Source organism: Balaenoptera borealis, assembly GCF_965194805.1.
Source record: "Balaenoptera borealis genome assembly, contig: HAP1_SCAFFOLD_2299, whole genome shotgun sequence".
Classification (NCBI taxonomy): domain Eukaryota; kingdom Metazoa; phylum Chordata; class Mammalia; order Artiodactyla; family Balaenopteridae; genus Balaenoptera; species Balaenoptera borealis.
Genome location: NW_028121996.1, coordinates 24,773 through 39,677, shown reverse-complemented (window position 1 = coordinate 39,677; position 14,905 = coordinate 24,773). Strand labels below are relative to the sequence as shown.

Sequence of the window (14,905 nt, the reverse complement as noted above, 5' to 3'; positions counted from 1 at the left end):
AGGCTGCAGGATTGTAGTTTTTCTTGCTTCTGCTGTCTGCCCTCTGGTGGTTGAGGCTATCTAAGAGGCTTGATGGGAGGCTCTGGTGGTGGGTAGAGCTGATTGTTGCTGTGGCGGTCAGAGCTCAGTAAAACTTTAATCCACTTGACTGTTGATGGGTGGGGCTGGGTTCCCTCCCTGTTGGTTGTTTTGCCTGAGGCAACCCAACACTGGAGCCTACCTGGGCTCTTTGGTGGGGTTAATGGCAGACTCTGGGAGGGCTCACGCCAAGGAGCACTTCCCAGAACCTCCGCTGCCAGTGTCCTTGTCCCCACGGTGAAACAGAGCCACCCCCCGCCTCTGCAGGAGACCCCCCAACACCAGCAGGTAGGTCTGGTTCAGTCTCCCCCAGGGTCACTGCTCCTTCCCCTGGGTCCCGATGCGCACACTACTTTGTGCGTGCCCTCCAATAGTGGGGTCTCTGTTTCCCCCAGTCCTGTAGAAGTCCTGCAATCAATTCCCACTAGGCTTCAACGTCTGATTCTCTAGGAATTCCTCCTCCCGTTGCAGGACCCCCAAGTTGGGAAGCCTGACGTGGGGCTCAGAACCTTCACTCCAGTGGGTGGACTTCTGTGGTATAAGTGTTCGCCAGTCTGTGAGTCACCCACCCAGCAGTTATGGGATTTGATTTTACTCTGATTGCGCCCCTCCTACCATCTCACTGTGGCTTCTCCTCTGTCCTTGGACGTGGGGTATCCTCCTTGGTGAAGTCCAGGGTCTTCCTGTCAGTGATTGTCCAGCAGCCAGTTGTGATTCTGGTGCTCTCGCAAGAGGGAGTGAGAACACGTCCTTCTACTCCGCCATCTTGGTTAATGCTCTGTTTGTTGACATTTTGCTGATGGTCATTCTGACTGGTGTGAGGTGATACCTTTGTGTAGATTGGATTTGCATGCGTCTCATAATTCCTTATGTTTTGCGTTTATCAATGTTCTTTTCATTTTTTTTTAAGATGGAGCTAAAGTTACAACTTCAAATTGCCTTCTTGAAAAATTTGCCACGTTTGGATTTTTTTGGCCATTCCCTACCCCAGGACATTTTTTGAGGGCATGAATCATTTACAGCCCTGCAGTCCTTGTGAATATTAGTGACCATTAGCAGTAGATTTAAAGCTGCTGTTTGAGGAAAAAGCCTTAGGGTGGCAGCATTTCTACGTTGCCAGCTCTGCTTGCTAGGGAAACAGAACCTTGCTGCAAGTTGTGCTTTTAGGTTGCAGATTAGAGTGGAATGTGCCAGGACAAACCCCCATAAGTTTTAGCCTCCGTAATTCTTGTCTGTGTCTTTAAGTTGTAGTTTTTATCAGAGCAAAATTGATTAAAAAATGTCTTTTTTTCTAGGTGTACAGAATCTTGTTCATTTACACATATACATATATCTATTGATCTTCGGGTCCTTTCCCATGTAGGTTGTTACAGAGTGTTGAGTAGACCACTCTTGGTATTCCATAGGTCTTTGGGGATTATATATTTTATATGTATTAATATATGTGTGTTAACCCCAATATCCTAATTTATCCATTCCTCACACGTTTTCTTTGGCTTAACCATAAGTTTGTCTTCTCAATCCGAGATTGCCTTTCTCTAGGAAATATGTTCATTTTTATGAATTTTCAGATACCATAAGGGACATCATAGGGCATCTGTCTTTCACATTCTGACTTACTTCACGTTGTGTGATTATCTCTAGGCTCATCTGTGGTGCTGCATATGCCATTCTTTTATTTTTTTTGTGACTGATACTCCAATCTGTCCACATACCACTTCTTCTTTGTCCATTCATCTGATTATGGACCTTTTTTTTGCTTCCATGTCTTGGCAATTTCAATATTGCTGCAGTGCCATTTGCCTGCCTCTGTCTTTCCGATTCTTGTGGTCTTAGGTTATAGGCCAAAAAGGTGCCCTGCAGCATCATATGGTAGCTTAATTTTTACCTTTTCAAGCAGCTCCATTCAGTTTTCGTTAGTGCTGTTACCACTTTACATTCCACCAGCAGCTAGAAGGTACAGAGTTCTCTAAAAGCCCTTCAGCATTTATAGTTTGTAGACTTTTTGCTGATGGTCATTGGACTGGTGTGAGCTGAAACCTTTTTGGAAGTTGGATTTGCATGTGGCTAATAATTCCTTATACTGAGCTTTAGGCATGTCCTTTCTTTCCTTTTCCTTTTTTATTTAAAGAGTGACTACAATTTCCCTCTTCATATTGACTTCTTGAAACATTTGTCATGTGTAGAATTTTCTTGCCTATTCCCTACCCCAGGGCATTTTTTGAGGACAGGTGTCATTTACAGCCCTGCAGTCCTTGTGACTATTAAGCAACCATTAGTACCTGGTTTAAAGCTGCTGTTGTGGGAAACAGCTACAAGGCGGCAGCATTATTACGTTCTCAACTCTTGTTACTGGGGCAACAGAGTCTTCCTGGAGGTAGTGTTCCAAGGTTGTAAATTACACTGGAATGTGCTGTGACAAGCCCCCAGAAATTTATGTCACCTTACTTATGTTTGTTTTTTAAATTTAAATTCTATTTCTTATCGGAGTAAATTTGATTAGAGTGTTGTGGTTTTCTGGCTGTACAGAATCTGCTCAATGATTCATACATATGTCTGTTCATCTTCGGATTCTGTTACCTTGTATGTTATTACAGAATGTTGAGTAGACCTCCCTTGGTATTTGGTAGGTGTTTTGTCATTATATATTTTATATGTATTGGTGACTATATAATTCATATAGTTTAGGTACATGTAGCATACATTAGTATATGTATGTTAGCCCCATAGTCCTAATTTATCCATCCTCCCACCTTTCATTTTGGCTAACCATTAGTTTGTTTTATAAGTCTGTGATTGTCTTTTTCTGTGGAAATATGTTCATTGGTAGCAATCGTAGGATAACATGTATAAATGATATCATAGTATATTTGTCATTCCCTCTTGACTTACTTAACCTAATATGATAATTTCTAGGCTCATTTGTAGTCCTGAAAACGGCATTGTTCATTTTTTTCCCAAGTCTACTATTCCATTCTGTCCATATACCACTTTTTCTTTGTCCATTCATCTGTTTATGGAACTTTTTTTTGCTTCCATGTCTTGGCTATTTCAGTATTGCTGCAGTGCACATTTGCCTGCCTCTGTCTTTCCGATTCTGGTGGTCTTAGGTTATAGGCCCAAAAGGTGCCCTGCTGCATTATATGGTAGCTCAATTTTTACCTTTTAAAGCAGCTCCATTCAGTTTCCGTGAGTGCTGTTACCACTTTACATCCCACCAGCAGCTAGAAGGATGACAGTTCTCTAAAACCCCTTCAGCATTTATAGTTGGTAGACTTTTTGCTGATGGTCATTTGACTGGTGTGAGCTGAAACCTTTTTCACGTTGCCTTTGCATGTGGCTAATAATTCCTTATACTGAGCTTTAGGCATATCCTTTTTCTTCTTTTCCCTTTTTTTTAAAGAGTGATTACAACTTCCTTCTTCCTATTGACTTCTTGAAAAATTTGTCATGTGTTGAATTTTCTTGCCTATTCCCTATCGCAGGGCATTTTTTTTTTAAATTTTATTTATTTATTTATGACTGTGTTGGGTCTTCATTTCTGTGCGAGGGCTTTCTCTAGTTGCGGCAAGTGGGGGCCACTCTTCATCGCGTTGCGCGGGCCTCTCACTATCGTGGCCTCTCCCGATGCGGAGCACAGGCTCCAGACGCGCAGGCTCAGCAATTGTGGCTCACGGGCTCAGTCGCTCCGCGGCATGTGGGATCTTCCCAGACCAGGGCTCGAACCCGTGTCCCCTGCGTTGGCAGGCAGATTCTCAACCACTGCGCCACCAGGGAAGCCCCCCAGGGCATTTTTTGAGGACAGGTGTCATTTACAGCCCTGCAGTCCTTGTGACTATTAAGCAACCATTAGCACTTGGTTTAAAGCTGCTGTTGTGGGATACAGCCACAAGGCAGCAGCATTATTACGTTCTCAGCCCTTGTTACTAGTGCAAAAGAATCTTCCTGGAGGTAGAGTTCCAAGGTTGTATATTAGAGTGGATTGTGCTGGGAAAGGCCCCCAGAACTTTATGTCTCCTTACTTATGTTTGCTTTTTAAATTTAATTTCTATTTCTTATCGGAGTAAACTTGATTAGAGTGTTGCGGTTTTCTGGCTGTACAGAATCTGCTCAATGATTCATACATATGTCTGTTCATCTTCAGGTCCTGTTACCATGTATGTTAATACAGAATGTTGAGTAGACCTCCCTTGGTATTTGGTAGGTTTTTGTCATTATATATTTTATATGTATTGGTGACTATATAATTCATATGGTTTATATGTTATATGTTTATATACATTTAACATACATTAGTATATGTATGTTAGCCCCATAGTCCTAATTTACCCATCCTCCCACCTTTCATTTTGGCTAAGCATTTGTTTGTTTTATAAGTCTGTGAGTGTCTGTTTCTGTGGAAATATGTTCATTGGTAGCAATCTTAGGATAACATGTATACATGATATCATAGGATATTTGTCATACCCTTTTTACTTACTTAATGTTATATGATTATTTCTAGGCTCATCTGTAGTCCTGAAAACGGCATTGTTAATTTTTTTCCCGAGGCTACTATTCCACTCGGTATGTATACCACTTCTTCTTTGTCCATTTATCTTTGATGGACATTTTGTTTGCTTCCATGTCTTGGCTATTGTAAATACTGCTGCAATACACGATTTTCCATCCCGTGTCTTTTTGATTCTGGCTTTCACAGGTGACAGGCCCAATTGTGGGCCTTCCGGATCATATGGTGAGTCAATTTTTACCTTTAAACGTGCTGCCATTTTGTTCCTATTATTGGCCGTTATCAGTTTACATCCCACTTAGACCGAGAGGTTACGCTATTCTCCACAACTTCTTCAGCATCTATTGTTTGTTGACTTTTTGCTGATGGTCATTCTGACTGGTGTGACGTGATACCTTTGTGTAGATTGGATTTGCCTGCGTGTAATAATTCCTGATGTTTTGCATTTATCAATGTGCTTTTCATTTTTTTTAAGATAGAGCTAATGTTACAACTTCAAATTGCCTTCTTGAAAAATTTGCCGCGTTTGGATTTTTTTGCCCTTTCCCTACCCCAGGACATTTTTTGAGGGCATGAGTCATTTACAGCCCTGCAGTCCTTGTGAATATTAGTGACCATTAGCAATAGATTTAAAGCTGCTGTTTCAGAAAACGGCCTTAGTGTGGCAGCATCTCTACGTTGCCAACTCTGCTTGCTAGGGAAACAGAACCTTGCTGCAAGTTGTGCTTTTAGGTTGCAGATTAGAGTGGAATGTGCCAGGACAAACCCCCATAAGTTTTAGCCTCCGTAATTCTTGTTTGTGTCTTTAAGTTGTAGTTTTTATCAGAGCAAATTTGATTGAAAAATGTCTTTTTTTTCTAGGTGTACAGAATCTTGTTCATTTACAGATATACATATATCTATTGATCTTTGGGTCCTTTTCCATGTACGTTGTTACAGAGTGTTGAGTAGACCACTTTTGGTATTCCATAGGTCTTTTGGGATTATATATTTTATATGTATTAGTATATGTGTGTTAACCCCAATATCCTAATTTATCCATTCCTCACACCTTTTCTTTGGCTTAACCATAAGTTTGTCTTCTCAGTCTGAGATTGCCTTTCTCTATGGAAATATGTTCATTTTTATGAATTTTCAGATAACATAACGGACCTCATAGGGCATTTGTCTTTCGCATTCTGACTTACTTCACGCTGTGTGATTATCTCTAGGCTCCTCTGTGGTGCTGCATATGCCATTCTTTTATTTTTACTCGTGACTGAGATTCCATTCTGTCCATATACCCCTTCTTCTTTGACCATTCATCTTATTATGGACCTGTTTTTTGCTTCCATGTCTTGGCTATTTCAGTATTGCTGCAGTGCACATTTGCCTGTCGCTGTCTTTCCGATTCTGGTCGTCTTAGGTTATAGGCCCAAAAGGTGCCCTGCCGTATCATATGTAGCTCAGTTTTAACCTTTTAAAGCAGCTCCATTCAGTTTTTGTTAGTGCTGTTACCACTTTACATCCCACCAGCAACTAGAAGGTACACAGTTCTGTAAAACCCCTTCAGAATTTATAGTTTTTAGACTTTTTGCTGATGGTGATTTGACTGGTGTGAGCTGAAACCTTTTTTTTTTAAACATCTTTATTGAAGTATAATTGCTTTACAATGGTGTGTTAGTTTCTGCTTTATAACAAAGTGAATCAGTTATTCATATACATATGTTCCCATATCTCTTCCCTCTTGCATCTCCCTCCCTCCCACCCTCCCCATCCCACCCCTCTAGGTGGTCACACAGCACCGAGCTGATCTGCCTGTGCTATGCGGCTGCTTCCCACTAGCTATCTATTTTACATTTGGTAGTGTATATATGTCCATGACACTCTCTCACCCTGTCACATCTCACCCGTCCCCTTCCCCATATCCTCAAGTCCATTCTCTAGTAGGTCTGTGCGTTTATTCCCGTCTTGCCACTAAGTTCTTCATGGCCTTTTTTTCCCCTTAGATTCCATATATATGTGTTAGCATACTGTATTTGTTTTTCTCTTTCTGACTTACTTCACTCTGTATGACAGACTCTAACTCCATCCACCTCATTACAAATACCTCCATTTCATTTCTTTTTATGTCTGAGTAATATTCCATTGTACATATGTGCCACATCTTCTTTATCCATTCATCCGATGATGGACACTTAGCTTGCTTCCATGTCCTGGCTATTGTAAATAGAGCTGCAATGAACATTTTGGTCCATGACTCTTTTGGAACTATGGTTTTCTCAGGGTATATCCCCAGTAGTGGGATTGCTGGCTCGTATGGTAGTTCTATTTGTAGTTTTTTAAGGAACCTCCCTACTGTTCTCCATAGTGGCTGTATCAATTTACATTCCCACCAACAGTGCAAGAGTGTTCCCTTTCCTCCACACCCTCTCCAGCATTTATTGTTTCTAGATTTTTTGATGATGGCCATTCTGACCGGTGTGAGATGATATCTCATTGTAGTTTTGATTTGCATTTCTCTAGTGATTAATGATGTTGAGCATTCCTTCATGTGTCTGTTGACAATCTGTGTATCTTCTTTGGAGAAATGTCTATTTAGGTCTTCTGCCCATTTTTGGATTGGGTTTTTCGTTTTTTTTGTTATTGAGCTGCATGAGCTGCTTGTAAATCTTGGAGATTAATCCTTTGTCAGTTGCTTCATTTGCAAATATTTTCTCCCATTCTGAGGGTTGTCTGTTGGTCTTGTTTATGGTTTTCTTTGCTGTGCAAAAGCTTTTAAGTTTCATTAGGTCCCATTTGTTTGTGTTTTTATTTCCATTTCTCTAGGAGCTGGGTCAAAAAGAATCTTGCTGTGATTTATGTCATAGAGTGTTCTGCCTATGTTTTCCTCTAAGAGTTTGATAGTGTCTGGCCTTACACTTAGGTATTTAATCCATTTTGAGTTTATTTTTGTGTATGGTGTCAGGAAGTGTTCTAATTTCATACTTTTACATGTATCTGTCCAATTTTCCCAGCACCACTTATTGAAGAGGCTGTCTTTTCTCCACTGTATATGCTTGCCTCCTTTATCAAAGATAAGGTGACCATATGTGCGTGGGTTTATCTCTGGGCTTTCTATCCTGTTCCATTGATCTATATTTCTGTTTTTGTGCCAGTACCAAACTGTCTCGATTACTGTAGCTTTGTAATATCGTCTGAAGTCAGGGAGCCTGATTCCTCCAGCTCCATTTTTCGTTCTCAAGATTGCTTTGGCTATTCGGGGTCTTGTGTTTCCATACAAATTGTGAAATTTTTTGTTCTAGTTCTGTGAAAAATGCCAGTGGTAGTTTGATAGGGATTGCATTGAATCTGTAGATTGCTTTAGGTAGTAGACTCATTTTCACAATGTTGATTCTTCCAATCCAAGAACATGGTATATCTCTCCATCTATTTGTATCATCCTTAATTTCTTTCACCAGTGTCTTATAATTTTCTGCATACAGGTCTTTTGTCTCCTTAGGTAGGTTTATTCCTAGATATTTTATTCTTTTTGTTGCAGTGGTAAACGGGAGTGTTTTTTTAATTTCACTTTCAGATTTTTCATCATTAATGTATAGAAATGCAAGAGATTTCTGTGCATTAATTTTGTATCCTGCTACTTCCCCAAATTCATTGATTAGCTCTAGGAGTTTTCTGGTAGCAGCTTTAGGATTCTCTATGTATAGTATCATGTCATCTGCAAACAGTGACAGCTTTACTTCTTCTTTTCCGATTTGGATTCCTTTTATTTCTTTTTCTTCTCTGATTGCTGTGGCTAACACTTCCAAAACTATGTTGAATAATAGTGGTGAGAGTGGGCAACCTTGTTTTGTTACTGATCTTAGTGGAAATGGTTTCAGTTTTTCACCATTGAGGACAATGTTGGCTGTGGGTTTGTCATATATGGCCTTTATTATGTTGAGGAAAGTTCCCTCTATGCCTACTTTCTGCAGGGCTTTTATCATAAATGGGTGTTGAATTTTGTCGAAAGCTTTCTCTGCATCTATTGAGATGATCATATGGTTTTTCTCCTTCAGTTTGTTAATATGATGTATCACGTTGATTGATTTGCGTATATTGAAGAATCCTTGCATTCCTGGAATAAACCCCACTTGATCATGGTGTATAATCCTTTTAATGTGCTGTTGGATTCTGTTTGCTAGTATCTTGTTGAGGATTTTTGCATCTATGTTCATCAGTGATATTGGCCTGTAGTTTTCTTTCTTTGTGACATCTTTGTCTGGTTTTGGTATCAGGGTGATGGTGGCCTCATAGAATGAGTTTGGGAGTGTTCCTCCCTCTGCAATTTTTTGGTAGAGCTTGAGAAGGATGGGTGTTAGCTCTTCTCTAAAAGTTTGATAGAATTCACCTGTGAAGCCATCTGGTCCTGGGCTTTTGTTTGTTGGAAGGTTTTTAATCACAGTTTCAATTTCAGTGCTTGTGATTGGTCTGTTGATATTTTCTATTTCTTCCTGTTTCAGTCTCAGCAGGTTGTGCATTTCTAAGAATCTGTCCATTTCTTCCAGGTTGTCCATTTTATTGGCATAGAGTTGCTTGTAGTAATCTCTCATGATCGTATGTATTTCTGCAGTGTCAGTGGTTACTTCTCCTTTTTCATTTCTAATTCTATTGATTTGAGTCTTCTCCCTTTTTCTCTTGATGAGTCTGGCTAATGGTTTATCAACTTTGTTTATCTTCTCAAAGAACCAGCTTTTAGTTTCATTGATTTTTGCTATTGTTTCCTTCATTTCTTTTTCATTTATTTCTGATCTGATCTTTATGATTTCTTTCCTTCTGCTAGCTTTGGGGTTTTTTTGTTCTTCTTTCTCTAATTGCTTCAGGTGCAAGGTTAGGTTGTTTATTCGAGATGTTTCCTGTTTCTTGAGGTAGGCTTGTATTGCTATAAACTTCCCTCTTAGCACTGCTTTTGCTGCGTCCCATAGGTTTTGGGTCGTCGTGTCTCCATTGTCATTTGTTTCTAGGTATTTTTTGATTTCCCCTTTGATTTCTTCAGTGATCACTTCGTTATTAAGTAGTGTATTGTGTAGCTTCCATGTGTTTGTATTTTTTACAGATCTTTTCCTGTAATTGATATCTAGTCTCATAGCGTTGTGGTTGGAAAAGATACTTGATACGATTTCAATTTTCTTAAGTTTACCAAGGCTTGATTTGTGACCCAAGATATGATCTATCCTGGAGAATATTCCATGAGCACTTGAGAAAAATGTGTATTCTGTTGTTTTTGGGTGGAATGTCCTATAAATATCAATTAAGTCCATCTTGTTTAATGTATCATTTAAAGCTTGTGTCTCCTTATTTATTTTCATTTTGGATGATCTGTCCATTGGTGAAAGTGGGGTGTTAAAGTCCCCTCCTATGATTGTGTTGCTGTCGATTTCCCCTTTTATGGCTGTTAGTATTTGCCTTATGTATTGAGGTGCTCCTATGTTGGGTGCATAAACATTTACAATTGTTATACCTTCCTCTTGGATCGATCCCTTGATCATTATATAGTGTCCTTCTTTGTCTCTTGTAATAGTCTTTATTTTAAAGTCTATTTTGTCTGATATGAGAATTGCTACTCCAGCTTTCTTTTGATTTCCATTTGCATGGAATATCTTTTTCCATCCCCTCACTTTCAGTCTGTATGTGTCTCTAGGTCTGAAGTGGGTCTCTTGTAGACAGCATATATATGGGTCTTGTTTTTGTATCCATTCAGCCAGTCTGTGTCTTTTGGTGGGAGCATTTAATCCATTTACATTTAAGGTAATTATCGATATGTATGTTCCTATTCCCATTTTCTTAAATGTTTTGGGTTTGTTATTGTAGGTGTTTTCCTTCTCTTGTGTTTCTTGCCTAGAGAAGTTCCTTTAGCATTTGTTGTAAAGCTGGTTTGGTGGTGCTGAACTCTCTCAGCTTTTGCTTGTCTGTAAAGGTTTTAATTTCTCCATCAAATCTGGATGAGATCCTTGCTGGGTAGATTAATCTTGGTTGTAGGTTTTTCTCCTTCATCACTTTAAGTATATCCTGCCACTCCCTTCTGGCTTGCAGAGTTTCTGCTGAAAGATCAGCTGTTAACCTTATGGGGATTCCCTTGTGTGTTATTTATTGTTTTTCCCTTGCTGCTTTTAATATGTTTTCTTTATATTTAATTTTTGACAGTTTGATTAATATATATCTTGGCGTGTTTCTCCATGGATTTATCCTGTATGGGACTCTCTGTGCTTCCAGGACTTGATTAACTATTTCCTTTCCCACATTAAGGAAGTTTTCAACTATAATCTCTTCAAATATTTTCTCAGTCCCTTTCTTTTTCTCTTCTTCTTCTGGGACCCCTATAATTCGAATGTTGGTGTGTTTAATGTTGTCCCAGAGGTCTCTGAGAGTGTCCTCAGTTCTTTTCATTCTTTTTTCTTTATCCTGCTCTGCAGTAGTTATTTCCACCATTTTATCTTCCAGGTCACTTATCCGTTCTTCTGCCTCAGTTATTCTGCTATTGATCCTACCTAGAGTATTTTTAATTTCATTTATTGTGTTTTTCATCATTGCTTGGTTCCCCTTTAGTTCTTCTACATCCTTGTTAAATGTTTCTTGCATTTTGTCTATTCTATTTCCAAGATTTTGGATCATCCTTACTATCATTATTCTGAATTCTTTTTCAGGTAGACTACCTATTTCCTCTTCATTTGTTAGGTCTGGTGTGTTTTGACCCTGCTCCTTCATCTGCTGTGTGTTTTTCTGTTGCCTCATTCTGCTTATCTTACTGTGTTTGGGGTCTCCTTTTCACAGGCTGCAGGTTCGTAGTTCCCGTTGTTTTTGGTATCTGTCCCCAGTGGCTAAGGTTGGTTCAGTGGGTTGTGTAGGCTTCCTGGTGGAGGTAACTAGTGCCTGTGTTCTGGTGGATGAGGCTGGATCTTGTCTTTCTGGTGGGCACGTCCACGTCTGGTGGTGTATTTTGGGGTGTCTGTGGCCTTATTATGATTTTAGGCAGCCTCTCTGCTAATGGATGGGGCTGTGTTCCTGTCTTGCTAGTTGTTTGGCATAGGGTGTCCAGCCCTGTAGCTTGCTGGTCGTTGAGTGAAGCTGGGTCTTGATGTTGAGATGGAGATCTCTGAGAGATTTTTGCCGTTTGGTATTACGTGGAGCTGGGAGGTCTCTTGTGGACCAGTGTCCTGAAGTTGGCTCCCCCACCTCAGAGGCACAGCCCTGATGCCTGGCTGGAGCACCAAGAGCCTTTCATCCACACGGCTCAGAGTAAAAGGGAGAAAAAATAGAAAGAAAGAGGATAAAATATAGTGAAGTAAAATAAAGCTATTATAAAGCAAAGCTATACAGACAAAATCTCACCCAGAAGTATATACATATACACTCACAAAAAAAGGAAAAGGGGAAAAATTAATATATCCTGCTCCCAAAGTCCACCTCCTGAATTTGGGATGATTCATTGTCTATTCAGGTATTCAACAGATGCAGGCACATCAAGTTGTTCGTGGAGTTTTAATCCGCTGCTTCTGAGGCTGCTGGGAGAGATTTCCCTTTCTCTTCTTTGTTCGCACAGCTCCCGGGGTTCAGCTCTGGATTTCGACCCGCCTCTGCGTGTAGGTCGCCTGAGGGCGTCTGTTCCCCGTCCAGACAGAACGGGGTTAAAGGAGCAGCTGCTTCGGGGGCTCTGGCTCACTCAGGCCGGGGTGAGGGAGCGGTACGGAGGAGGCGGGGTGAGACTGTGGTGGCAGAGGCCGGAGTGACGTTGCAGCAGCCTGAGACGCGCCGTGCGTTCTCCCGGGGAAGTTGTCCCCGGATCACGGGAGCCTGGCCGTGGCGGGCTGCACAGGCTCCTGGGAGGGGCGGTGTGGAGACTGACCTGTGCTCGCACACAGGCTTTTTGGTGGCGGCAGCAGCAGACTTAGCGTCTCATGCCCGTCTCTGGGGCCCGCGCTGATCGCCGCGGCTCGCGCCCGTCTCTGGAGTTCATTTAGGTGGCGCTCTGAATCCCCTCTCCTTGCACGCCGCGAAACAAAGAGGCAAGAAAAAGTCTCTTGCCTCTTCGGCAGCTGCAGACTTTTTCCCGGACTCCCTCCTGGCCAGCTGTGGTGCGCTAACCCCTTCAGGCTGTGTTCACGCCGCCAACCCCAGTCCTCTCCCTGCAATCCGACTGAAGCCCGAGCCTCAGCTCCCAGCCCCCGCCTGCCCTGGCGGGCGAGCAGACAAGCCTCTCGGGCTGGTGAGTGCTGCTTGGCGCTGATCTTCTGTGCTGGAATCTCTCTGCTTTTCCCTCTGCGCCCCTGTTGCTGTGGGGTCCACGCTGATAGCCGTGGCTCGCGCCCGTCTCTGGAGCTCGTTTAGGTGGCGCTCTGAATACCCTCTCCTCGCGCACCAGGAAACAAAGAGGGAAGAAAAAGTCTCTTGCCTCTTCGGCAGCTGCAGACTTTTTCCTGGACTCCCTCCCGGCTAGCTGTGGTGCGCTAACCCCTTCAGGCTGTGTTCACGCTGCCAACCCCAGTCCTCTCCCTGCGATCCGACCAAAGCCCGAGCCTCAGCTCCCATCCCCTGCCCACCATGGCGGGTGAGCAGACAAGACTCTCTGGCTGGTGAGTGCTGCTCGGAGCCGAGCCTCTGTGCGGGAGTCTCTCTGCTTTGCCCTCCGCACCCCTGTGGCTGCACTCTCCTCCGTGGCTCTGAAGCTTCCCTCCTCTGCCACCCACAGTCTCTGAACACGAAGGGGCTTCCTAGTGCGTGGAAACCTTTCCTCCTTCATGGCACCCTCCCACTGGTGCAGGTCCCGTCCCTATTCTTTTGGCTCTGTTATTTCTTTTTTCTTTTGCCCTACCCAAGTCCGTAGGGAGTTTCTTGCCTTTTAGGAGGTCTGACGTTTTCTGCCAGCGTTCAGTGAGTGTTCTGTAGGAGCAGTTCCACGTGTAGATGTATTTCTAATGTATCTGTGGGAAGGAAGGTGATCTCCGCATCTTAATCTTCTGCCATCTTCTTTACCTCTCTGAAACATTTTTGGAGGTTGGATTTGCATGTGGCTAATAATTCCTTATACTGAGCATTAGGCATGTCCTTTTTTTTCTTTTCCTTCTTTTTTTAAAGAGTGAGTACAACTTCTCTCTTCATATTGACTTCTTGAAAAATTTGTCATGTGTTGAATTTTCTTGCCTATTCCCTAACCCAGGGCATTTTTTGAGGGCAGGTGACATTTACAGCCCTGCACTCCTTGTGACTATTAAGCAACCATTAGCATTGGGTTTAAAGCTGCTGTTGTGGGAAACAGCCACAAGGGGGCAGCATTATTATGTTCTCAATTCTTGTTACTAGGGCAACAGAGTCTTCCTGGAGGTAGTATTCTGAGGTTGTAAATTAGAGTGGAATGTGCTGGGACAATCCCCCAATAGTTTATGTCTCCTTACTTAGGTTTGTTTTTAAAATTTAATTTCTATTTCTTATCAGAGTAAATTTGATTAGAGTGTTGTGATTGGCTGTACAGAATCTGCTCAATGTTTCATACATATGTCTGTTCATCTTCGGATCCTGTTACCGTGTATGTTATTACAGAACGTTGAGTAAACCTCCCTTGGTATTTGGTAGGTGTTTTGTCATTATATATTTTATATGTATTGGTGACTATATAATTCATATAGTTTATATGTTATATGTTTATATACATTTAACATATATTAGTATATGTATGTTAGCCCCATAGTCTTAATTTATCCATCCTCCCACCTTTCATTTTGCCTAACCATTAGTTTGTTTTATAAGTCTGTGAGTGTCTTTTTCTGTGGAAATATGTTCATTGGTAGCAATCTTAGGATAACATGTATAAATGATATCATAGGATATTTGTCATTCCCTTTTGACTTACGTAACCTAATATGATTATTTCTAGGCTCATCTGTAGTTCTGAAAACGGCATTGTTCATTTTTCTCCCGAGGCTACTATTCCGTTCGGTACGTGTACCACTTCTTCTTTGTCCATTTATCTGTTGATGGACATTTTGTTTGCTTCCATGTGATGGCTATTGTAAATACTACTGCAATACACGATTTTCCATCCCGTGTCTCTTAGATTCTGGCTTTCTCAGGTGACAGGCCCTATAGTGGGCCTTCCGGATCATATGGTGACTCAATTTTTCCTTTAAACGCACTGCCATTCTGTTCCTATTATTGCCTGTTACCGGTTTACATCCCAGTTAGACCGAGAGGTTACGCTATTCTCCACAACTTCTTCAACATCTATTGTTTGTTGACTTTTTGCTGATGGTCATTCTGACTGGTTTGACCTGATACCTTCCTGTAGATTGGATTTGCATGTGTCTA

General features: G+C 41.6%; 1 long non-coding RNA gene across 1 annotated transcript; it reads right to left on the bottom strand.

The window, feature by feature from the left end:
* Positions 1 to 660: 660 nt before the first annotated feature.
* On the bottom strand, positions 661 to 14,580 carry LOC309622370. The gene is made up of 2 exons (XR_014240769.1): positions 13,588 to 14,580; positions 661 to 3,392 (listed from the first exon to the last, which is right to left on the bottom strand). It is a non-coding gene; the product is annotated as an uncharacterized lncRNA (long non-coding RNA).
* Positions 14,581 to 14,905: the final 325 nt, after the last annotated feature.